The sequence below is a fragment of the Phoca vitulina genome, unplaced genomic scaffold, assembly GCF_004348235.1.
Source record: "Phoca vitulina isolate PV1807 unplaced genomic scaffold, GSC_HSeal_1.0 scaffold8, whole genome shotgun sequence".
Lineage (NCBI taxonomy): Eukaryota > Metazoa > Chordata > Mammalia > Carnivora > Phocidae > Phoca > Phoca vitulina.
In genome coordinates, this window is record NW_022589711.1 from 61,129,222 (window position 1) to 61,155,905 (window position 26,684).

The 26,684-nt window shown below is 41.2% G+C and overlaps 1 protein-coding gene and 1 pseudogene across 4 annotated transcripts in view; both read right to left on the minus strand.

Moving 5' to 3' along the window:
• SOX2 (SRY-box transcription factor 2) overlaps nucleotides 1-26,684 on the minus strand; it is an 808,376-nt gene that overhangs the window by 68,376 nt on the left and 713,316 nt on the right. For 2 of the 4 annotated variants that reach the window (XR_004299829.1, XR_004299827.1), the window contains 2 exons: nucleotides 9,390-9,600; nucleotides 7,567-7,619 (listed from right to left, as the gene is read on the minus strand). The gene's annotated coding sequence lies outside the window, so the exon portion shown is untranslated. Of the gene's footprint in view, nucleotides 1-5,672; nucleotides 5,702-7,566; nucleotides 7,620-9,389; nucleotides 9,601-26,684 lie in introns of those variants that run through there. The other 2 variants (XR_004299828.1, XR_004299830.1) reach the window with 2 other exon arrangements.
• LOC116634029 lies at nucleotides 20,090-22,080 on the minus strand (annotated as a pseudogene).

A 26,684-nucleotide genomic window follows, 5' to 3' on the forward strand; every position in this document is an offset into this window, starting at 1 on the left:
TTTTCAGCAATTTTTTCCACAGGAACATTTCTTTGAGAAATTGTTTTAGTTTATGCTGAAATAATTTACTGCGCACACTAGCCGAGTTTTATACAAGTTAGTCATCCAAAAGGACCTGGACCTCTGGAAATGTGGCCATATTCACTAAGTTGCTATCCTGAAGGAAGAAATCTGATTAAAATGTTTTAAACAAGTCAGTGGAATAAAATGAGAGAGCTAGCTTACTTACTTGTTTGTCTGCCTGTCTTCCTTCCGTTCTTCTTCCCTTCTCTCTCCCTCTCCCTCTCTCTCTCTGTCTCTCTCTCCAGATATCTTTAGCCTGAAGCCTATTTGTTACATGTTTTTACAGCTCATCAGCAAAACCACACTTCTGCCAGCCAGAATAGTTAGAGCATACCAATTATTTAAATTGTCAGAACCCTCAGGTAAAAATGCTCCAGGTGCCAAAAAGCAACAATCCTCTTCAACATGCAGGGAAGTCGCTTTTCCCTAGGGTTTAGAATTGGGCTTTCCTCTGACTCAGAGGGACCAACACGTGTGGCCTTTAGGCTGGAGCTTCTTTCCAGCAGTCTGGAAACATGTTCTGAAGGACAGCATTGCCATGGACTCACAAGTCACCGAGATGAGCCAGTGCTCCAGGGACATTAAGTGAAAAAGGCCGGCACCAGACCCCTGGTGCTCAAAACTAAAACTAGCTGCTCAACAGACTCACCTGGGGAGTTTTAAAAAACTCTTTGAATGCTTGGGTGTGATACCATTGGCCTGGGATACGGCCTGGGCCTTGGTATTTTTAAAAGCAACAAAGCTTGAGGATCATTATTTTAAAGTATACAAAATTCACATTTATACCTTCGATAAATTAGGGTAAAAGAAATTCCCCCTCCTCTGAGCTGAAAAGTTAATCAAAGAGAGAGGAAATCGTTCCTACTATTGCCATTCCTCCTGTTGTCATTTAATATAATCAACTGGCCATTTATAAATCCATTAAGATTTTTAATCACTTTGCTTGGCCCCTCTTCAGAAGCTCTGTGTCAGGAACTTTAATATCCGAGCAACTAAACAGCTGCCAGTACAAACCCCATGTTGTTTCCTTTCTTCTGGGGCCCTGGGTTAGAGGGGGCTAGGAAACTCAGTTGCTAGGCGCAGTGCTAGTGAGCCGTCCCACTCAGAGTGTCCCTTACCCTGGTCCAGCAATTGTGGTCGGGCAGGAAGGTGGGCCCAGGGCCTCTAGAGCTTCCAAGTTTTCAAGAGAAGCCAGAAATCGTCTTATTTATGTGAAAGCTCCCAATATCTAAACGTTGGCAAGTAGTTGTGAATAATCAAAACACATCTGCGGACCAAAAGGGAGCTGCCACTTTGCAACCCCTGGCCTGGAAGGCTCTTCATCTCCCCGTCATGTGGCTAACTCCTACTCAGCTTCCGGTACTCACTTCTGGAAACAATTGTGTGGGGAAAGCTGCCCCCAGCCACCTCTCTTCGTCTCCCCTTTCCCCCCAGCCTAGTGCTCCAACCCTGGGCACTCAAGCACGGCTCCAAAGCTTGTCTCCCTGCAGTGCGATTGTGTGTGGGTCTCCCCTAATAAGTGCCCATTGCCCGAGGCAGGGATGGTGCCTTAGGCCTCTTATTCTAGGAAGGTATGTTAATCCCAAACTGACTCAGCAAACAAATGCTATTAGATGCTTACTATGTGTATATAGAAAAATTTAACAAATTATGGCCCCTCAGAAATATGAATTAAGAACATACACCCTAGGGTGCCTGGGTGGCTCAGTCGTTAAGCGTCTGCCTTCGGCTCAGGTCATGATCCAGGGTCCTGGGATCAAGTCCCACATCGGGCTCTCTGCTCCTCTCCTACTCCCCCTGCTTGTGTTCCTGCTCTCGCTATGTCTTTCTCTGTCAAATAAATAAATAAAATCTTAAAAAAAAAAAAAAAGAACATACACCCTAGGAAAAGTCTTTCCTCTCCAAATCGATGTTGTTTACTTTTGTGATTTGCATCTCCTCCCAAATCTAGTTCACTGGTGAGCATCCCCAGACCGTCTCCACAGGGCACCTTTATCCTTAAAGTGTTGCTTAGTGGTTAAGGGAGTGGCCTTTAAAGACAGTCTGGGTTCGGGGCGGGCAGACAGCGGGCAGGATGGAGGCCACCTTGGAGCAGCACTTGGAGGACACAAAGAAGAATCCATCCATCGTCAGAGTCCTGTGCACAGATTCACAAGGACTTAATCTGGGCTGCCGTGGGACCGTCAGATGAGCGTGCTGGGGTAATATCTGTTCTGGCCCAGCAAGCGACTCAGCTAACCTCAGACCCCACTGATATTCCTGTGGTGTGTCTAGAATCAGATAATGGGAACATTAGGATCCAGAAACATGACAGCATCACAGCGGCAGTGCCCAAAGCGGCCTCTTGACATCTCATATCAGTTCTCCAGCAGCCTGTCACAGGGGCTCCATCCTACCAATGTTAATTATATTGCAGAACTATTACAGTTCCAGTAGTTAGGCCATTTATTTAGTGTGCATTGGGCACTCTTCCATTAATTTTAGACTAAGCTGCTTTTGACACTCGATGGACTGACTTATCAAAATATTAGTAAGAAAAGATCATGTTTTGAAGCAGCAGGTCCAGGTCACTTTGTACATAGAATTTTGTTATGTTCAATAAATCTGGCCAGAGGAAAATAAAATAAAGACAGTCTGGGTTCATATTTGGGCTCTGCCACCTGTGTGACCTTGGGCAAGGTACTTTATTCTCAGTTTTCTTACACTTATGTGTTTTTTTTAATTGAGGTATAGTTGATACACAAATGTGACATTAGTTTCAGGTGTACGACTTAGCGAATGGACAACTACCTTATGCTATGCTCACCCCAAGCGTAGCTGCCATCAGACACCACACAACACTGTTGCATCGGTTTTCTTATATTTAAACTGGGGGTAATAATGAAACCTGCCTTAAAGGGTTGTGTGAAAATTAATTATGCCGACAGCTATTTACTGTGCTGGGCCATTACTAGTACCCATCATTGAACAAGGTGCCTTCCAAGAACGCTGCATAGTGAGCATGATTACCCCATCTGATGGATGAGGAGACAATGAGGCTCCGGTGTCATCTACACTACCCAAGGTCACTCTGCTGGTACACTGCAAAACCGGGCTGCAAACACAGATCTGCTACCAAGGCCATCGCCTTTCCAATTATATTTTTATAGAGAAAAATCAACCTGGTCCTCCCAAATTGTTGTCAGTCTGCCAACACTTAAAACGCACCCCCACACGTGAAGCTAGTCCCTTAGCAAGTACCTAAATACAAGTAAATTCCTTTTATCTTTAGATTAATAATAATAAAAGCTAACAGTGACCTCTACGTTCTCCACGTGGTGCTAAGCACGTGTCTTTCATTGTCGTCTTTAACCTCCCCCAGGGACTTATTATTTTCAGATGAGGAAACTGAAATCCAGAAGGTTAAGTCACTTGCCCAAGGACACAAAGTAGTGTTTAAGCCTAGACACTGACTCCAAAGCCATTAAGAGTTCTCAATCTCTCTGCCAGGCATTGGGATTTCCCAGACCACTACAATTTCATTTAAAAAATAATCATAAAATTATGAGCCAACTTACCAACTCTTTATTTCATTGCCATTTGCTCATAAAAGAAAGAACACGCTAACGCAAAAACTGTTGAGAGCTCATCATCTCAGAGTAAAATAATTAAATACATTTAACTGTATAAAAAGTTCCAGACATTGTTTTTGTTTGTTTGTATGTTAACTGCCTCCTTGCCAACGCTTTCTCTCCGTCCTTCGCAACCTCCTCACCTCCCTTCCACTTTATCATTTCTGCTCTTCGACTGTTCCTTCCTTCGGAGACAGGATAACTGGCCCACAAGTAGCACTGGCGTCATTTAAACTGGAAGGGGGAAGCCCGGATGCCAGTATGAGCGAGGGGCTTGGTCCAACCTCGGCAATGGGGGAAGCAGCCGGGGATGGGGGAGGCTATCCACGCTGATCAAGAGGCTCTAAAGGGAGACCGTGGTGCGCGAGGGAATGCGGCGGAGAGTCCAGCAAAATGGAGGATGAAAAGGGCAGGGAAAGGGGCAAAGGGCTTCTCCACTTCCACCTTCTTGACACCCAGACAGAGGGAGGGAATGGGCCAGTGGTAAGAAGGAGGCAGGGTGACAAAGCGAAGAATGTTTGCATTGTGCTGGCAACCACCCACGGGGGCCTCCTCACAAATGAGTCCCTCCCACGGATTTCTTTTGAGTTAACATGGAGTTCAGTTCCCTAAACTCAATCTGAAAAATGGAATCACATTCAGTTTCACTCATTTATTCAATGTTTATTAGGACCCTACCATGGCTGGGCCTTGTAATGTGCACTGGGGAAAGGTTACCTTAATAAGACTGATTTTAGCCAGCTTTAAAGAGTTCATAGATGGGTAGCAGAGACAAAATATGTTTGCTTTATTTTTCATTTCTTTTTTGTGCATGCATATTAAGGTACTTGTACTCAGTTGGAGAAATTCCTATATTTTCTATCTATGGTAATATTAATAAACCTATTCATGAAAAATCTTATCCTTGATGGGGACATACCTGACAAATCCAATTATGTATAAGCAGAAAGTTGTACACAATTGCTTAGAGAATAAATAACCCACATAACCCTGGTTAGAATATACAATTTGCCAGAATCCCTACATAGGTAGTTATACTTCATGTGACTAGTACCCAGAAGGAAATTTAATCTGCAATGCATATTTTAGTGAGTTCTTCCCCAAGCACATTAGCAAGACAAGTTTTTGTTCTTGTTGATGGGCGGTGGGGTGCAAAGTAGGTTGGGGGAAAGGGGCCAAATGTAGGGGACCGAATTCCCCAAAACGAAGAAAGAAGTCAAAGCCTGCCTCCCGCAACCCCCTGTATCAGGAAACACGCATTTCTTTTATGCCCAGTCTGTGTTGCCCCTGTTTGGCTTTAGGTCAGTGTGAGTAGCACGTGACCTGCTGAAATTAATTCTACAAAACAATGGAATTGAGCTTCCAAGATCTCATCCTATTACTTTTGATAATAAATTATTTTTTTCTCTCTCACGGTGAGTTCCTGACACTTTCAACTTTGGTGTTGCTAGTGAAAAGGAATGAATTAAAAATGCAACCAAGTGCAAACCTTTGGTGGGTTTAAGGGCATTTTACTTCTTTTTATTGAATGTTTCCCTTTCCCTATTAACTAACTTAAAATGATAAAATGTGCACATGGGGACAGGGGTAGGATTTAACCTCTAAATTCAGGGACTGGCTTACTAATTCAGTCCTGTTTGTTATTAGATTCCAAAAGGCATTTACCTACAAAAAGCTGGTAAGAGTCTTTAAAAGCCATTCCTGAAAAATCTCATACAATGAGGAAGCAATATTCATTGCATTCCCATAATTCTGCTTGAAGAAATAAAACAAACGTATATAAATGCACACACAGGTCAAAAGATGAGAAGGAAATATACCAACAGGTTAGCAGTGGTTATCTTTGGACATTGAGATTCGGAATGGTTTTTATTTTCTACTTTTTTGTCTTGGTCTACTTATAATTTTTCTACTTTTAACAACTATTTGCCTTTTATTGAGAAAAATGCATTGGTGATGGACATTGGGGAGGGTAGGTGTTGTGGTGAGCACTGTGAATTGTGCTGAGGAATCACAGACCTGTACCCCTGAAACAAATAAAACATTATATGTTAATAATAATAATAAAATTAATTAATTAATTTAAAAAATACATTTAAGGCTATTTTTCCTCCCCTGGGGGACTCCAGATCCTGCCCCCCACCCTGTATAGCTGGGTAAGAACCAACCCCCCCTCATCCCTGCAAAAGATTGAAGATGTATTCTCTGAGAGTAAAACAGAGGGTCTCTGGAGTGGAGAGAGACGGAGCACAGCTGAAGACAGAAGTACTGTACGGAGTCAAAGGGTGTGTGACTGCAGGTGCTGAGAGCTCCCCATGCACACCACACCGGCGTGCACACTGCCAGTGCCCTCTGGAATCCACACTCAGCGGCCATGCCTTCACCCTCCAACCAAAAAATGGAAGCATTTCTCTGACAACCGAAAACGAAAAAAATCTAGATACAAACCTACCCTAGAGTTTCCCCAACTAAAAGGTCTAGCCACATGGCCCCCCAATGAACCCCAATTGATAAGCTCCCAACCACTAAGATCAGAGCAGACAGATAAGATTGACAGATTGCTAAGAAAGGCCTCAAATATTAAAACAGTGACTAAAACAAATGGACAGAAAATAGCAATTTGAATGAAACAAAGATTATACAATAAGGAAAAAAATACTATCAGATAAAATATCGCAATTATGAAACAAGGATGGAATATTATGTTTTAAAGAACATTCAAAAAACAAAAAGAATGATTAGAAATAAAAAATATGAAAAACACAACAAAAGGGTTGAAAGATAAAACTATGCCAGAAAAATTTTTTTAGTAAAGATTTTTATTCATTTATTTGAGATAAAGAGCACAAGTGGGAGGAAGAGCAGAGGGAGAAGCAGACTCCCCGCTGAGTGGGGAGCCCAACTCGGGGCTCCATCCCAGGACCCTGAGATCAGGGCCTGAGCCAGAAGCAGACGCTTAACCAACTGAGCCACCCAGGTGCCCCATAAACTATGCCAGAAAATTAAGCAAAAAGACCTAAAGATAAGAAAAATTAGATAGAACACAGGAAAGAAAAGATAAAAGATATTCTTATGGGTGTAATATCCAAAGAACGCGAGTTCCAAAAAGAACAGATAAACAGGGGGCACCTGGGTGGTCCTCAGTTCACTGGGGAGTGAAGGGAATTTACAGGGTGATGGTAAAAGGAATCTCTGAGAGCAACTAGCCCAAACTGCTGCAAACCATAATGCCCCTGGAGAGAATCTGCAAGGGATAAAACTGCTAAGGTATGTGATCTATCTGCACATCTCCAGTGAAGCCAAATCCCAAAAAGTATAGATTGAAATGATTAAAAGAAAATAAAACAAAACACACAGAACACAAGGCAAATGGAAAAAGTAAGCAATATCATGGTTTACAAAATGACTCAGCTGTGAATGGTCATTGTTGTGTAAACCCTAGTGCAGACCCTACAAAAATTCTGACATAATTAAATTGGGAGGGCAGAGGGGATGAGGAAAGTTGTGTGTGTAGTAGAGCGTCCTGGGGGGCAGGGAGGAAGAGAGCCAACCCTCATCTTCTACAGTGAAAAGTTATTACTTAGCACCTACAACTGAAAAAATCAAGAAGTCGGCAATTTAAGCATATGAGATAGAGACATGGAGGTCAATATAAAAAGCAGCGGCTGACACATGAAAGTGATCGCCTTTGGGGTGGGGAAAGTGGCGGACGGGGAGGTAGAGACCTATTGCGTTTCTTTGTAAACCTTGTGGAACCATTTATTCTTTAAACCATGGGCATATATAATTTTGATAGAAGACTAGAAAAAAATGAAAAATTAAAAAGCAAAGTCTGGAACTGACTTTTAGAGCTATACATATACTTGGGTTGGAATCCCACCGTAGCACTTACCTAAGTCTGCCGGTGCTTAACTTCCTATCGTCTCCGAGCCTATTGGTTTCCACCTGTAAAATCAGGACAATGGCGGTTGTGAAAATTAAATGAGGTTTAATGTGTGAGGTCCTTTGTCCATATTGGACAGTTCATGTCAGCTCGTGGGTCAAATGGCCAAGGTTCTCACGCTCTCACATGACCATTGTAAGAGACTAACAGCCCGAGTTTTTCTGCCCTTAGAGCAGAGTTCTACTTAGGCCGATGTCCAATTGTTAGAGGAAGGAGATTTCAAATCAATGTTTCTCAGTCTTAAACAAGGTACAGATCCCTTTCAAAGGAGAAACAAAATAAAACACCGAACTCTTAGGGACCCAGTGTTGACTTAGGCTCTTTTAATTATAATATCATTTAAATAAGATAATACTATTTATATAGGCATTAACTCCTTCAATACGTGGAACTTAAGCAACAATGCAGTAAAAATAAATTTAAATGAAAATCAAATCCCAAACTGGTGGAATTCAAGTGAACACTAATTTTTTAAAGTTTGTTTATCTATTCATTTCTTTATTTAAGTAATCTCTACACCCTACATGGGGCTGGAACTCATGACCCAGAGATCAAGAATCGCATGCTCTTCCAACCAAGTCAGCAAGGCGCCCCCAAGTGAACACTAATTTAATGTGACAGTTGGTGACATTTTGCTGAAACCAAATCATGGCTCTTCCAGAGCACACACAATAGCAGGTTCTCATTGGTCCCCATGCCCAGGCCACTCTGGGTGCTAGATGATGACCCAATTTCTCATGGCTTTTCCATGAACCCTCCCTCCACCGCTGGCTATGGGACTCTTACATCTTTGCATGGTGCTAGCATGTCTCTTATGCATCAGGTCTAATAATGTTTTTTTCTGGTTAGCCGGGTACAACGAAAGTAACACAATTTGGCACCAACTTAATCGTAACAGAAACTCGGGCTCAAACATTGAGAAAAACCCTAAATTAAAAATCATCATGGAAAACTATAAAGTCCCTGAATGGAACTCCCTGGTGGTTAATTAAGGCCTCCTGGGTAGCCTTAACCCAAAGTCAGGAGTCAGGCTTTTCCCGGCAGCAGGACCACCCTCCTTTTCCCCATGTCCCCCCAACCCCTCCACAGGGTCCAGTCAAAACTGCTGCTTTATTATGCCTTTACCATACCCATGGGACATCTAATAAACACTAATGAAGATTTCCTTCTTTCTACACCCAGTTGTTCCTCATTCCATTGTACTGCTTGTGATGGGTCCTTGGTTTGCTTTATTTTTTTTTTTAATTTGCTTTCTTTTTCAAAATACATAGTATGACATTTATCTCACACACAGGACAAAAACCAAAGACATGGTATCTGACTGCTCAAAAGACCCAACTTCACCTTAGGATGGAAAATATTTGCTGACTTCTTTGACGCTAAAAAATATCCATGTAATTTTTTCAAGATTTTATTTATTTGAGAGAGAGAGAGTGCAAGCAGGGGGAGTAGCAAAGGGAGAGGGAGAAGCAGACTCCCCATTGAGCAGGGATCCCAATGTGGAACTTGATCCCAGGACCCCGGGATCATGACCTGAGCCAAAGGCAGACACTTAATCAACTGAGCCACCCAGGCACCCCAAAAATCTGTGTATTTTAATGGACTTTAGTATATATGTTTGTGATGTATTAAAAACAAACACAGCAAACTGTCCCTTCGTGGAATGACTTAATTTCCAAGGTTTTTGAGCCTTCTGTAGGAAGAGGTGGTACCATCAAAAGAAAAAAATATATAATATGTCCAAACTTCCCCACCCCAGCCTCTGCTCTTACCCCACAAGCCAGGCTCTTAGGCAGAAGGATAATCTCAGACATGGCAGGCTGTGTCCTCTGGCCATGGACATTCAGCCATATACGTTCGGTGCCAAAGGCCAGGGGGTGAAATGTCCTTCACAGCTCAAGACTTCTCTTTCTTGCAGTCACAGCTGTCCATAGCAGTTATGACAATTTGGGTAATTGTGGCCATTTCAGGGGCTCCAGTTTGCTGCACAGGATGGAAGGAAGATTAAAAGGAGTTGCCTCTGTTCATATCACAAAGCCCCGCTATCCACTCATTTATTCCATAAATACTTATTAAACAGCTACTGTGTGAAGTTCCATGCTTCTCTTAGGCAGTGTGAGGGATATAAAGATGAAGAAGACCCATGCCCTGACTTAGAGAAACACACATTCTAGAGGAGGGGATACACATAAAAGCAAGTAACTGCAAAGCAGTGTGAGAAGCGCTGATTGATAGGTAATGTGCTATGGGAGCATAGAGGAAGGAGCAACTCAGCTTACCTGGAGTGACTTTGAGTTGGTCTTTTGGCTGAATAGAGTCCTCAGCTTGACAAGAAGGGGGGCGGGGGAAGGAGTCCAGGCAGAGGATATAGCACAGAGGCATAACAAAGGTTGGATCATGCAGGGAAGAGTAAGTAGGTCTGGGGTTACGTAATGTATAGTAGGTAAAAATAACCAGAAAAGACATCCTAGGGAAGATGATTAAGTTTGGATTTTTCCTATTGGTTTCAATTTGGGGTGTGTGTGTGTGTGTGTGTGTGTGTGTGTAGATACATATATATGTGCATATATATGATAATATTTATGTAAATAAAACATTGTTCTAGATTTTGAGAATATAGAGAGTTTTTTTGCCATGCTTCTTAAAAGGAAAATAGACAAAGCAAATAATAACTCATAGAAAGCAATTCTACAGGGAACTATAATAGTTTTGACTAGGTATTGTTTATGGTTTTTTAAGAACCAAAATCTAGAATAGCTAGAAGAATAGATAGGCTGCATGTCCTTCAAACAATTCTTCATAGATATCATTTCTATGGAGCAGGACTTTGACAAGAATTGGACAAAAAGTAGTTGGTTGATTTTGTATTCTTTGCAAATCCTTAAGTATAAAGTTGATTTGGGTGGTAATTGGTAGGCATTAAAGAGTTGTAATCAAGGGCTCAGTCAGTTAAGCATCTGCCTTTGGCTCACGTCATGATCCCAGAGTCCTGGGATCCAGCCCTCAAAGGGGCTCCATGCTCAGCAGAGAGCCTGCTTCTCCCTCTCCCTCTGTCCCTCCCCCCACTCGTTCTTTCTCTCCCTCACTCTGTCTCTCTCTCTCTCTCTCCCTCAAACAAATAAATAAAATCTTAAAAAAAATTGTTGTAATCAGTGTGCTGATATAATTAATATGTACGAATATTAGGGGGTTGTGGAAGGAGGAGCAGAGAGATCTATGAGGAGTTTATTACATTGTCTAAAGTAAAAAAAAAAGGGGGGGGAGGGATTGAATTATGTGGTGATGGGAGACATGCAGGAGTCTTCAGGTAGTAAAGTGATAAAATTTGCTAAATCTTTGTGACCAATTAGTGCTAGGGAATGAGAAGAAGTAAGAGGAAGCTAAGAAGCCTCCTAGATTTCTGGCTTAAGTATCTGGGTAAGCTTTCTTTCTTTTTTTTTTTAAGTTTATTTATTTATTTATTTTTTTGGTTTTGGTAACCTCTACACCCAGCATGAGGCTTGAATTCACCACCCGGAGATCAAGAGTTGCACGCTCCACCGACTGAGCCAGCCAGGAACCTCCAGGTATCTGGGTGAGCTTTATTCCTTTTACTGGAATAGTAAAGAACAGACTGGGAGTGGTATGATGATGAGTTCTGGTACAACTTGATGTTGGGACATGATGAAAGAGCAGATGTAATTCATCTTTTTAATATACTAAGAAGAATAATGTTGAGACAGTGATGGGGCCAAACACTGCTATAGCCACATTAGGAGGCAATTTGGCAATATCTAATATAATATTAAAATGCACACATTCTGTGACCTATCAGTTCCATTTTTCAGTATCAACCTCAGAAAAATACACATGCACTAGGAAGAAGGTATAAGGATGTACACTGCAGCATTATTTGTAATACAAAAAAATCCAAACTGCTGAAATGCCCTTTGATAGGGAAATAGTTAAGCAAACCATGAGAGGGTTTCCAGACCTACTGAAAATTAAAATCACCTGCGATATTGGAAAATAATTTCTTCAACCCCCTTCCCAGTCCTACAGAAACAGATTCTCTTAGGGAAGGCAGTGGATAGGTCTGGGTGATTTTTATCATCAGGAATGTTTCTGAAAAACTTATGAAAAGTGTTTCCAAAACTATCTCTAGAAACAAAGAACTGCTAGGCGCAATTAAAAAGAATGAGGGTCGATCTCTGTGAAGCAACTCAGAATGAGCTCCAAGATATACTGAGTAATAAATGCAGACTGCAGAATGAACACACAGTATGATCCATAATGTAACCACAGACCCACACACAGAACAATATATTTCTAGAAGTAAATATGGGTTTGGGGGTGGTGATTTCAATGGGAATTTCTGTTATGAATAAAATGGTTCAATTTTGTTAAGATCAAAATGTATTTGTGTATTAATTCTGTAATCAGAAGCAGATATTAATTTACTGCTGGTGTGGTTGAGGTGGTGATGAAGGTAGCTGATGCAAAATACGATTTGTGCTAGACCACATACACCTTGAAGTGTATCCTGGATAAATTTTATCTATGTAATACTTATTCATCAAATATTTGAAATTGCTCTCTACACATAATGAAGCAGATTCATTGCTTTGGGGGAAGGGCAAGAAAGGTGGCAAGGATGAAGAAGAAGGGCCCAGAAATCCCCTGATATTTCCATGTCTGCCCACATTCCAAGACCCACTTCAAATACTGTCTCTATGGTCCAGTTCCCACAACCTGATCTCATCTCTTTGTCTTCTAAACCCCATCCCAGCTCCTTCATCTACTTACATATGTGTGTATAGGTCTCATCCTCTCCCCATATTATCCCCCTCCATTCCACTTTGCATTTTCCCAAAGCCCAGCAGTGCCTTGCATACACAGCTCTCAATCTGAAATGATTATTGAATGAAATGCTTCCAGCTATGCCTCCGAGGTCTGAGAATGGTCTTCTACTCTCCACTGCAATTACTGCTCAGTGGAAGTCACTTAGTCCTCTCTACCCTTACATCCTCACCCCATCTCCCCCTCCTCCGACTCACTGCTGTCTAAAATTCTTGCAGTAGAAAACATATGTTTTTATTACATAATTAAAGCTGAGGCTCAGAATTCAAACCCCTGGGGAGAGCCATAAAAAGGAAATGGTTGCATCCCATTCTTCCCAGAGCACAAGATGGACAGGAGTGGAGGAGAGGGGTAGATTGTGCCTACATACTTGGGATAAGATGAAGAGCGGAGGTGGAGAAGAGCAGCTCTGTTGGCTCCTTGTATAGGAAAAACGGGCCTAGAAGAAGGGCGTTTTCTTGATAATCTGCCCCCTCAGTCACCACAACCACTTCCACCTTTTGTCTATCCTCTGTGGCTATCCTAATAAAAACAATCTTGACATGAGACCGCTTATCTCAAGGTCTTCCTCTTGAAGTCAGTCCACCCACAGAGGTGGGGAACAGCATTTCACAGTGGCACCCTTCAATCATGTCATGAGTCAGTCATGTCCTCATTATTGCTTAAGGTAAGATGACACTTTCCAAGAAGCCATGCCATGTCTCCGTGTTGTTCCAGACTAGCAGCCACAAAGGAACAGACAAACCTTTATGCTTCATGTAAATCGTATGCCTTGGAACTTCGTGTCTTTCGGCATTGGTGCCATGGTCTCTCTGCCCTTGTCCTCCCCCACAAACACATTGATTTCTATTACTTACTTAAATTATGTCTCAGTCAGGGTCCTGGTACAGAACATTTGGTATCTCAAACTGGGTAATTTAGGGAGGGGTAATAGAAGGAGTATTTGTAGAGAGCTTTGTGGGAGAGCCAACTGACAGGTGCTATGACTTCCATCAAGGGAATAAATACCCTAATCTCAGTCTTCTTCCTTCTGATTTCTTCCCTGTGTCCCACTGGCCAGATCCTACTGGAAGCCAAGGTCAAGGGAGCCTGTGGATGAGGTCCACAACATGTGTGCCCCCTAGGCCATGAGCAGATGGACGTAGTTGAAGGATGAATCTGGAGGAGCAAGTGGAGGATGTCTAGCACAACTGCATTGTCTGTCTCTTGCTCAAGAAACCAAGCCCAGCGGCAATGCATATCCAAAGGCATCTCCAGTCTGGAGCCACAGTGCCCTTCCACCTCGTCTCCCACCGTTCTTAACCATGGGACCGTGCTCCACTCAAGACACAGGACAGCATCCCTGCCCAAGCACCATCCTTTGTACCCTTATGCCCACTTAGTGCTTCCTCTTCTTCCTGGACCACCCTCTCCCCGTCTCCTCTTGGAGAATTTCTATCCGTCTTTCCAGGTGAGGCTCAAATACCTCTTTTGAAACCTCCCCTGATCTTATCCTCTTCACACAGCCTGCATTACCTCTGCCTTCATAATACCGAAGCACTGCGAGTACATACTTTTATTCAGGGCTTGATTCGTGCACCTTTTTCCTGCCACTATGTGAGCATTCCTCGCAGTTGAAGATTCCATCTCATCATTACTAATAACAACCACTATTATAATTTTCCGAGTACCTATCATGTGGCAGACCCAGGCACTTTAGCTCATTTTCTCAATTCATTCTTTTGTCTAGGAAGCAGACACTTTGTTTTTATCCAGTGTACCAGCGTAAAAACTGATTTTCAGGGAGATTGGTCAGCTTACATAACGTCACTCAGCTAGTACCCCAGTGGAGCAGTGGTCCCCGAAGCTGCTAAACTGGGATTCAAACTCATTTCCTTCCAACGCCAAACCTGAAAGTTGAAACTGAAAGTAACCACAGTGAATTTAAGAAACAAAACAAATGATCGTGGGAGGAAACAAAAGAGAGAGGCAAACCAAGAAAGAGACTCTTAACTATAGAGAACAAACTGATGGTTACCAGAGGGGAGGTGGGGGGGGGTTAATCAGGTGATGGGGATTAAGGAGGGCATTTGCGATGAGCACCGGGTGTCGTATATAGGTGTTGAATCACTACATTGTACACCTGAAATTAATATCACATTGAATGTTAACTAACTGGAATTTAAATAAAACTTAAAAAAAAAAAAAGGAAAGAAAAAAAGTAACCACAGTAAACACTACCTCTCAGCTTTGCATCCCCAGAGCCCAGGCAGCTCTGGATAATGCATAATTAGTGTCCAAGACATGCTTTTGAATAAACAACCAGAATCATAACATACTGACAAACCTCTTGACTATGTGCCTGTTTCTCTTGGTATAGGTTGGCAGATGGCCGTGACTTTTAGTCTTATTTCCAGGCTGACAGTTTATAGAAAAAGTCCAAATTTGCTGGTAAAACTAAACTTTGTCTTGACTGTATTCACTGGTTGCCTTTTCTGAACAGAATCATCAGCAAACAGAATCCCTTAGAAGACTAAGGTATTGGACTTGCTCCCAGAGTACTGAGTTAGAAAAACTTCCTAAGGGGGAAAAAAAATTCCCAAGCACTGAAGGGCGGTGTATCAGGAGTTTCTGAGCAACCCGTCCTTGTATTTTTACATATGTTACATATGAACTGTGACAGTAGGGAGCTGAGGGAGAATATTTTAAAAATTGATCCTGTTACAACAATAACAGCCACCATAGAAAGGGTACTTACTTTGTGGCCAATTGGTGTTTTACATACATTATTCCTAATTTTTTTAGCAGCTCTGAAAGGTAGATCTTATAGCCCCATTTTATAGGACAGGAAACTGAGGTTCAGTGAGCCTAAGTTACTTGTCCAAGGCCTCTCAAAATTCATGCCTAAATTTCCACGGCTTTACTCTGACCCCCTGAAAGGAAGAACTTAAACACCATCAGCTATAACAAAAGCAACATTATCATGAGGGAAATCCCCTAGAAACGTGAAGTTCTATGGCAAATCAAAGTAATTCTAACCATTAAACATAACTGTAAAACCACAAGGTCTCAGAATCCTAAAATAACATTATTCTTCACATAATTACCTCATTCGAACTTCCCTTTTACATTTTTGTAAAGTCAATTAGGTAAGAGCAGTATAATGATCTCGTTTATAGATGAGGAGATTGAAGCTCAGAGAAACAACAGCAGCTAGCCATGGGATTGGAACCTGGGTCTTTTGCTTTTGAATTTAGTAAACTTAAACGCAAAAGCATTGTTTTGTTTGTTTGTTTGTTGTTTATTTATTTATTTATTCGACAGAGAGAGACACAGCGAGAGAGGGAACATGAGCAGGGGGAGCAGCAGTGGGAGAGGGAGAAGCAGGCTTCCCGCGGAGCAGGGAGCCTGATGTGGCGCTCGATCCCAAGACCCTGGGACCATGACCTGAGCTGAAGGCAGATGCTTAATGACTGAGCCACCCAGATGCCTCGCAAAAGCATTGTTATTGAGATTTTTTTGAAACTAGAAAGCTGAAAGTCTGCCATTTACAGAACTGCTTGTTTTTAAAGAATTGGTTCATGCCCACTCCCTCATCCTCATCTGCCCCTCTCCCCGTCACCTTTTTTCTTACTATTTTCATTTGTTCCACAAATATTGTGACAAGAATAAAGGAAATAATTAGAAGAAACTTCATTCATCATTTCTGTACCCCGACTTATCAATTATTTTTAGGTTTCTATTATTGCTATCCAGTCCTTGTCCAAATATTATCCAAAAAGCGCGTGCGTGCGCGCACACACACACACACGCACACACACACAAATAAAGATTTAAACTCCCCTACGAAGTTATTTGAAACTTGGTGGTGGCCAAAAGTTGGTAGTCACAAGCACGTGGTTCACCGAATCCAGACTGACCCTCGTGTGGTTTCGTCTGTGGAGATGTAGACCTTTATAGCAACCCAGCCAACTAGAAAGAAGAGAGCAATGAGGAAAAGGTTCACTCAAAGTTAGTGATCACTTATCTAAAGATCTGTACAAAAGCCACCACCACCACATCCAAATTCTGAATGTGACAATTACTCCTTAACAGGAAGCAGTGCCTGGTTCTCTGAAGTGAAACCTTCCCAGTCCTTTGAATATTATCTTAATCAGAGCAATATTGACCAAAATGTTAACAGTGGTTATCTCTGGATGGTAAGATTACAAGTGATGTTTATTTTTTTCTTGATTCTTTCTTGCATTGGCTGAATTTTCTGCAAAGAACATGTAATATGTTTGCTCTAAGATTAAGATCAAAAATAGTGATGCTGAATAGGATGTGAAGTTGACCCCCCCAAAAAAAACCTATAAAAATTAGAGTCATGGGAACAGATCATATAAGTCTCTAGAGCTAGAGGGACAAACAGCCCCTTCCTCAGGTCAGAGAGCCTAGAACCCAGGCATGAAGTACAATTTCTAGCTCAGTTCCTTTCTAATTTAATATCTGCTAACAAGTTTCTGTTTCCTCCTTTTTTTTTTTTCCTCTTAGCTCGGAAAGATTGTTCCTAAACATTTGTCAACAGAGAAGATTTGATCCTGAGAACACGTTATGGATTTTCTGTAGCAATGGTCCGATATAATTTAGTAGACAATAACACCCATAGAAATGTGTGGGAGCTTTGCTGTCAAGTCCTGTAGTGTTTTAATAAAGGAACGTGTCATTTTTCTTCAGCTAAATTTCAGCTAGAAATAATATTAGGTAAGTTCTCATTGCCCTTCATTCCAGAGCCTTTCTGCAATTTGGACGCCTTAATGATTTCATGCAAAATTCACTGTCTAAAGAGTCTTGGTGGCTTCTGTCTGATCTTCGTTTTTGCTTTTGATGCGGATTACTTATGTGCATCCATCATGGTGAAAACAGCAGAGTTTGGGCAAACACTGCTCTCTCAGACCCCCGCTCCCTTTCAGGCCTGGAGATCCTTCATCTAACCCAGTTCCATTCTTGTGCCTCTTCCCGCTGGCTTCCCCAGTGCCATTTTTATTAAAGCCCCAGCTCATCCCACATTCAGCCGCATGACTTCTTACAGGCTTCAGAATAAATCACCACATTGCTCCGATCTTGGCTTCTCTGCCCTCAGCTTTCAATTAAATTTAGAATTGACTTTAAAGGTACAACCTCAATGTACATGGTTGAAAATGACCTTGTTTCCCCTTTCCCACCACCTGCGACTTCCTGCGCGGGGCTCTTATACTCCAGCTCCTGGTTCAAAAAGTAGAAACAGGAATTTGCTACATGCTCCTGTGGCAAACTATAAGTCTCAAGCTGTTTAAAGTCTTTAAAGTCCCATCCAAAAGGTAAAGTACACTCTGCAGAGAGAAATCTGGGGGCCTGAATCTCTGGCTGCCTGTGTTCAGGAAGAGACACAGAAGGAGAGGAAGAAGAAGAAGAAGAGGAGAAGGAAGAAGAAGGAAAAAAAAAAAACCTTTGAGCTAAATACTTAATTTGTTTAATTTCTACGGTTTGCATTCAAGATGAGTCGTCTATCTATAATATGCATCATTATTAAAGTAATTATATTAAGTTAATATAAATGATCTATGACAATATTACAAGGATGCCAAAGCAGACTTTAACATCAAAACTTACTTTCATCTTTTGTCTTGTCATTTGGCTTTCCACTCTTAGCAAGGAATAGAGCATATGAGCAGCAGGTTTGGGCTATTTAGAATCGGGCACGCTCCTGCCAATTTCTCCCTCCCTCCTTTGGAAGACTTTACCAATCAGGACTGAATTGGAAAACCTGTCTTACTCTGTTCTAAACCATTAATATTTTAAGGCACTTACTTGTATCTAAGAGCAATGAGGTCCCTCCCAGTCTGCGAAAGAAGAAGCAAAGAATGATTTGAGTGCCTAAAACAGGATAAAACAAGATCTGGCACATGAAAAGGATGTATATATTGAAAGTGCTCTACAAGTATAACGGGGCAATTTATTAATTCAACCATGAATTAGTTATTGAGTATCTACTAGGCATCAGGTTCCAAGGAAGCTGTCCAGTGCTTACGAGCTTGAGCCTTGGTTTTCTTGCCTCTAAAATGGGAACAAAGACCCTTTATTTTAGGGTGTGTGAGAATTAAGTGAAAGAATAAATGTAAATCACTTAAAACCAGTTCTTGGCACATAATAAATACTGAGTGAATAGCTTTGTATAAAAATATGAAAGGAGAATTCCTAAATGCTAAGGGATTTACAGCCTAATGAATTATTATTCTAAAACCCCTGCCTTTTGCCTCTGACCCTAAAATTTGAAAAGCTTCGAAGATTTAGCTATGCAAATCTCAGATCAAAATACTCTCCTATTGATTGCCCTTTAGAAAGATTTAGTAAGGACATGTGGGTGCTTTACCAAATAAGGAAGAAAGAGAAAAGGAATTAATACATGTTGCCTTATTGAATGTATCTCAGTGATTTTGCATCTTTTTTTCCCATTGTCCTATTAAATCCTAATTAGTAGACAGGCATGAATAATCTCATGTCCTAGATGGGGATACTGAGGCTCAAGGAGAATCAGTAACCTCCCCATGGTCACAAAAGCTAGGAAGTGGAAAGGATGGGATTCAAACCATGGTATGTGGTTTCAGAGCCCATGCTCTTGTCCAGCCTCACCAGCTAACCCCTGCATCCGGTTAGGTCTCATGGAGAGATCTTGAATCTTCATCTGAAAACACAAGGGTTACATAGGATCTTCTTCAAGTAAAGGGGACATTTTTAAGAAGAAAAATGCCGCAATAATTAATTTCTTGCTCCGTCTTCTGAATAGTAGTATAATAGTGGGAGTCTTTCCTTTCCACTTAGATTCTTCTAGGTAGAACCTTCCTTTTTTGGTTCTAAAAGATTACTGTTGACAGGGACTTTTTTGAGGACTTGGATTCTCCTTTCTTTCTTTCAGTAGCACATATGCTTTTCTGGGAAGCACAAAAATTTAAAACTGTGAATCAAAAAGTTAGGAAAGAAGGTTCCACCATTCAGACCTTGTTTTGAAAGGCTATAGCCTTCCCCTGTATTAACTGATCTTTGTCTACCAGCTCTACATCTTACAGCCTTCCCCAAACTCTACTCTTCCTAAGTGAACTTTCCTGTTCCTAGTTCAGCCTCCTTCCCTGGACTGCAGGACGATAGTGATAGCCTGTGCAAGTCCAACCCAGGAGTCCTAGTGCCTACAGAGGCTAAAGACTTCTTTGCTGGGCAGGTGTAAATGGACAGCTCCTTAGGATATTAGCAGCGCTGAGGAGTTGGGTTCTATTCAGCGCCTAGCCCTGACTATAGGTTAGGTAGACCATAATTGGCCAAAAACAGCTGATTAAAATTAAGTCACTCCACAGAAGGCCAAATGGCCCTAGATCGATGGAAATTTTTCATTTTTACCTGCCCTCCATTCTCTTTTCTTTCCTTTTGTCTTTTTTTTTTTTTTTTTAGTTTCTAGAAATAATTGTTCTTTTTCTACTGCCTAAAATGAAGGCACCCCATAGTTTGTCTCACTTGGCAGTAGCCTCAACAGCTCCTTATCCTTTCTGTATAGCCTTTGTTTTTTTAGGTAGGCTCCACACCCAGCGTGGAGGCCAACGTGAAGCCTGAACCCACAACCTTGAGATCAAGACCTGAGCTAAGATCAAGAGTTGGACGCTTAACCAACTGAGCTACCCAGGCACCCCCTAGACTTTTTTTTTTTTTTAATAAAACTGTACAAAACATTTAACATATTGCTCTTTGGGTGGTATTTGATGTATCCCCAGTGTATTATAGCTGAGCCATTAATTTTTGTTGCTTCATCAACATTAACTGGCTCATTTTCATGACACTGCTGAGGAATCAGCTGTTCTGTAGAGGTTCAAGGGAAAGGTCTTTTGAGAAATGTGGAAGTTCCTTTTGTGTATCTACAAAAGCTTTATTCACTCTGTTAACTTTTTCATCACTCACAACGTTTATCTTCTTAAGATTAGTGGTAACTGGTTTTGCTTTGTTTTTAGCCTTAAAGTTTTTTTGGCTGGCTATATGAAATACATTCCTGGACTTCTGCCCTCTTAGTTTGTTCTTGGCCATTGTCTTTGATAACCCTCGTGCAGCAGCTCAAACTCCAGGTGACGTCATCTCCCTTTCTATATAGACTTTCGAGTTCAAAGATGAAAAAGAATGAAAGGTGAAAATAGCCTGTTTAGCTAAGAGAGAGAAATTTACAGTTATCTATCACTCCAACAGTTGTTTGTGTTTAACGTGTGTTTTAATCTTCCCAACCTTGGAAATTGAACCCATCATTCACTAGGGCAGGTTTTTTATTAGCCAAATATATTTACAGTAAAGTTGTAATTCCTTTTATGTGTTTATCATTTCCCATTTCAAAGCACTTTTGCTAGACTTAAATTATAGCACCCATTTTGCAGATCAGGAAACTTGACTCAGATGGACAGAAGGGCACACCAAGGTCACAGGGCTAATTAGCTACAGCACCAGAATTAAAATCTGGCTTTCTTATTTATTATGGGCTTGTTTTGTGGGGGGAAATGGAATATTACATTCTATGCAAGGTTTATATACTAGTCTTTGAGATTTCCTCATGCAGAAAAAAAGGTACTATTCTACAAGGTGCCTTGGAGCTGCTGTCAGGAACTGACTTTCAGGTAGAGTGTATTACTGGTATACCCTATTTCATATTACTTATGGCTTCACAGAATTGAAAGACATTTTGCAGCAAAAAGATCTGAAATCACCTTTTAATAGAATCTAACCATGCAAAAGTTATTTGACCTCTTTGAGTTTGTTTCCTCACCTACAAAATGGTGACAATATTGCTAATCCCACAGGGCTGGTATAAGGCTTCAATAAGTGACTTTCGTAAAGCACTCTGCCAGTAGATTGTAGATGCTCAGTGTTAGAATTCTTTTCTTCTTCTTGAAAAAAAAAATGCTTTCAAAATAACAGAGTTAGGAGACTCAGGTTAAGGAAAACTGAGTTACTCAGTTACTTAGCTTTCCTTAACCTGAGTCTCCAGGATTCCCTCACACTTCTCAAGGACTGTCCACTTACAGGCCATAGCTCCCTCCCAAATTGTAGGACTCAAGAGGTAGGATAGGTAGATAAAGGCCAAATCGCATGAAGCCTCGTAGGCCATGACATGCATTTCGGAGTGGCCTGATCAGAAAGCAATTTAAGGTTCTTCCTTCTGCTCCTCCAACTCACTGAGCTTGTTCTTACCGTGGGGACTTTGCACTTCCTCTTCCTTTTCAAGCAGACTTGAAACATGTGAATGTCAAGTGGTCACATAGCTCACTCCTTCACACGTGCAGTACCATTCAAGGAGGCTGTCTCTAACCAAATTAATTAAAATACCAGCTCCCTGACTACTAGTCACTCTCTAATCCTTTAGCCTCTTATCTTGATTGGACTTTTTCCTCAACACTTACTGATACCTAAAATTATATTACATATTTATTTAATTACTGTCTATCTCTTCTGCTAGAATGTAAGCTTCATAAAGACAGGGACCTCATCTGCTTATTCACTCTGTTTCCCCAGTACCTAAAGGAAAGAATGGTAAATAGTAGGTGCTTAGGGGTACCTGGGTGGCTCAGTTGGTTAAGTATCTGACTCTTGATTTTGGTTCAGGTCCTGGTCCACTCCAGCGGCAGGCTCCACACTCAGTGGGGAGTCTGCTTGGGATTCTCTCTCTCCCTTTCTCTCTGCCCCTATCCCCCCCTCACCCCCCACCCAGTGCTGCCTCTCTCTCTCTCTCTGAAATGAATAAATATATCTTTAAAAAATTTTTAAAAATAAATAGTAGGTATTTAATAAATAATGAATGAGTGAATGTGGATATTGTTCTATGAATGAAATGATGTTGTTTTAGGACCAGTTATTAGCTAGCACTGTGGACTTCTCAGACTGCCACCTTTACATCTGATTTTAATTGCTAAGTGCATTTTCAGCATTACATTAGGATCCTTATAAAGAATAACTGTAAATGACATGCTCAAAGAAATTGTATAAACATGAACTATTCTCCAAAATTGGCAATTTTGCTTAGAATAATATCCCATAGGCAAGACAGCAAGAACTCTAAAACATAGATCTGATCTTGTCATCAGTCTGCCCCATTCTTCAATGGCTGCCATCATTCTGGGCAATACTCAAAAGCTCCACTCTGAAGGACCCTTGGGATCTCTTCCGAACTCTGTGTGCCCCCTTGCATTATCTCCTAAAGAGGGTATCTATTCTCCCACGTAATTATTAATAACACTTCTTTTCACTCTCAAAAGTGTCCTATTTTGAGTAATGATATATATGGTCATCCTACCTGTATAACCCTTTTCCTCAAGTCCTTCCCTCCAACCACACCCATCTACCAGCAGGTCTCCAAACAGGAGACGCGCTTTCGTACCTTTCTTTGAGCAATTTTCCCTCAGCCTAGGTCCATTCTTCCAGATTCCAACTCTAATATCAACTCTTCTAGAAAGGCTCCTCCAGAAATCTTCCTCCAGCCTAACTTAGATTAGGCAAACACCCCAGGCTGCTTTGGAATTGCCTGAGGAGCTTTTGAAAATACAGATTTCTGGGCCCTACCACCTAATGATGGGATTTAGCAAATCTAGGGTGGGCCCAGGAAATCTGCTTGCCCCTCCTAGCTGTTCCCACAACATCTTCCGTATACTGTTGTAGGTATGTGTGTTATAACCTACTTACCTGCTTCCTTCAGGTGACTATAACCTCCCTGAGGGCAGGACCCATGACCGTCACCTTTAGTGAGTCTCCAATGACTAGAATCGCACCCAGTAAATGATACATGAACAAATGAATAATAATGGCAAACATTTACAGAACACTTACTATGTGCCAGACACTGTTCTATGTATTTTTTGTGTATTAACTCATTATTTCAGAAAAAGTTTTAACCCTTAAGGGCTTAATAGTTAAGTTGAATGATAAAAGATATTAGGAACATTAAGGAACTACGAATTAATTCTGGAAAGAGCAAAGTGTGACATCCAAATTTGTTTCTTTAAGTAAACATTTATATTAAGACAGAATACTTCTCGGAAGTCTTCCATAGTCCCATGCACATTGAATTGTGTTGATCATTTCCTAGATGAGTACCCAGTATGCCTTGTGGGAGAACTTTATATGTCTGACAGAAATACCTACGATTTCATTCCTATTTCTGACCCTTCCTGACCATTTTGTGCTTAGTCATCACATTGCACCTTCCAGTATTTTCTTTTCTACCTCAGACCTCTTTAACAAAATGCCTGGGGAGGAGAACAATAGTAGAATTTCTTCACTATACCCTTCAACTTTAAAATTTAGCACTCTCTGTGGACAGCCTATAAAATTAAGGGGATCTTATGAAGGGCTGTGACTCACAAAGAGCCTAATGCATTTAAATGTACAATTCTGGTAACGGTGTCAGATTATGGATTTCCAAATGGCAGCCGCAATCATGATTTAGAACAGATGGCCAAACCGCAGGCAACAGAATCAACAGAATTTTCTGCCATCCCAAGATGCTAACAGAATCCAAGAGAAGTATCTGACATCACCTAAATTGGTAAACAGCTCAAAACAATCTTAATTAACAGTTTGTTGGAGCACTTAATGACAGAGAGCATGCCTCAGTAGAAATTGGTATTCTTAGGCAGCTCTCATATATTATTAACCGCATAGGAAGATGGTCGAATGCCTTGGAAAAAAAACAGTCAAAATTAGAAATTAGGAAATCTTGATTTTGGTCCAAGTTGTGACACCTAGGTGACCTTGGGCAGTAATCTGAACTTTCTGAACCTATTTCCTAGTTTAAAACATGACATCTAAGTTACCTTCTTTTAGCTTTAAATGTGTGCCCAAGGTAATTGGGAGGTGGGGGAGAACCTAAATGTAAATGAGCAAAATAAGAATCGTGCAAACATTTTAGATTATGATAAAGTAAAATTCACCTTTCAATATACAAGAGGCTCAGTAGATGAAAGGTAACTGCTATTGTTCATTTTGTTACCAGAGTTACTGTGGCATTTTTTACTATTTTACTAGAAATACTAATGCTTGCAGTAGAGCAACCATAGTGCCTATGGATAAGCGGAGTCTTTTTTAAACCAACAAAATCATGTAACGTTGTCAGTTAAGAAATGTTGAACCATTTTGAACGTGGGTCATCTTCAGTTTTCGGTATTGTCAGTCTTCTGGAATAGCCCTCGAAAAGAACAGGTTATCTTTTCAGCCTCACTTGTTAATCAGTGCTAGAGACCAATAAGGAAAGACTCTACAACGTCCCTCAGCAAGTAAGCTAAAACGCAGTCTCCAAAGTTTCAGCCCGAAATAGCCCAGAACTAGTCAAGTCTAGATGCCAACAGGCAAATTTTACTCTCTATTTTTTGTAGCCTCCCCACGTTTCTTTGACAGAATTTTTTTTAAGGACTCCGTTCAAACTTTCAAGAAAAGTTACGGTTTGTGTGTATTAGTGATGGAAGAAGAGAGGTCAAAGGGAAGGGAGAGGGTACTAGAAGAAGGGGACAGAATTAAGCTCCCAGGAAGGAAGCCTACTGCTTCTCAAGTTACCATTTGTAAACCCTTTACCCGGTTCTGTTTGGCCTATTGTCCTGGGTAAATCATCCATTGAAAATCAAGCTCTTCAGCTCATTATATATTCTTCATTTGAGGTGACCAGAACTATTTCCTGAAACCTGGTTTGGGTGCTAATTACCTGCTCAAACACCTTGTAAATACCTCCGTGGATTTTGTCATAGGAAGATTTCACTTTTTTTATTTTTCTTAAATTGAGCACACTTATCGCAAGTTCCCCTTGTAACTCCGCAGTCGTGACAATGAAGGCCTTCTACGGCTCCAGTTCTGGTGAAGTGAAGCTCACTCCTCCTCAGCTACCCCGAGGCACAGCTTGCAGCTCTGGCTCAATTGTAGAGAAATGTTTACCAAAGTCAGCCACATATTTCTATACAGAGAAGTAAGCTGCTTTTTCTTCCGGGGCCTCTCTCCCTCCCTCTGCAGGGAGGCAAGAACCCCTTTTTACAAATACCCGAAGCAACTTGTACAAAAGAGAATGGCACTCACAGTTTTTTCCCTTCAGATTTTAAAAATAACTGTTTCTGTCAGCCTTCCTCCTCTTGTAACCCTCCAACAGAAAAAACCTCAAACTCACAGCATATGTCTGGCCATAGTGACAGGACGGTATTTCTCTATCAATTTTGAAACTGAAAAAAAAAATTGTCTTTTTACTGCGGAAAAATGTTCATTCATTTATATAGCTGTGATTGAGTCAATACAAAATTTTTGTTGCCTTGGCTTTCCTTCCCACATCTAAATAAACCTAAGTCCAAAAGCATGAATGCAGGTGTCATCTTTAAGAAAAATAATCAAATAAAGACAGTAAAACAAGGAGCAAAACCACACCAAGAGAACCAATATAAGTCAGTATTTTAAATACACAGTATTTCAATCTGTCATCTCGGGAAAAGAACTGGCAGACTAGAAATTCATCAGTTTCAGTCTCTGTCTGTTGCGTTCTGACTAGGCAAGATTTCCCCCCCCCCCCTTTCCTTAAGAAAACCGAAGGTGAAGACGGTCTCTATGTGGCACTGTGGTATAAGTGACCGCTGTTGTGGAGGAGAAAAGCCCATGAAGCTTAAAAATTTTGCAAAGAGAAAACAATCCTCCTGCAGACCACAGTAAATAAAATAACAGCAGTGGGGTGATTTGCAACCATGTAACGGGGCTTTTGTCTGGGTCTATTTCTCTGTGCCTTGAGGGTTTCTGTGTTCCTTCTCTGCAGGATCTCAGTGTTTCGCCCCTCCATTACAAAGGCCCAGGGCTTGAGCCCCTCCTCCAGCTGTTCACCCCCAATCTTGCCCATGCTGAGGCTTACTTACAGCAGACTGAAGAGTTTCAGTGGGGTGCAGGGCACTGCAATTTAGGATTTCTGCAGTACAGGGTGAATTTTCAAGAGTGCATCAGAGAGGGGAGCCAGACTTAAAAATAGCCTTTACTCATCCCATTAACCATTTCATTGCTGAACTGGTTTGTAAGGCAGGGCCAGCAGGCTTTTTTTTTTTTCTCTAGCAAATACTCAAATTGCTACAGCTGCTTCTGACAGTTTGTATGAAGGCAAAACTTCACTGTGTCTTGGAAAACAGGTGAATACGTGGTGTGACCCATTACAGAAAGAACTGGGAAAAATTACTGTATTCTCCTATATGCCGGGTTTGAGG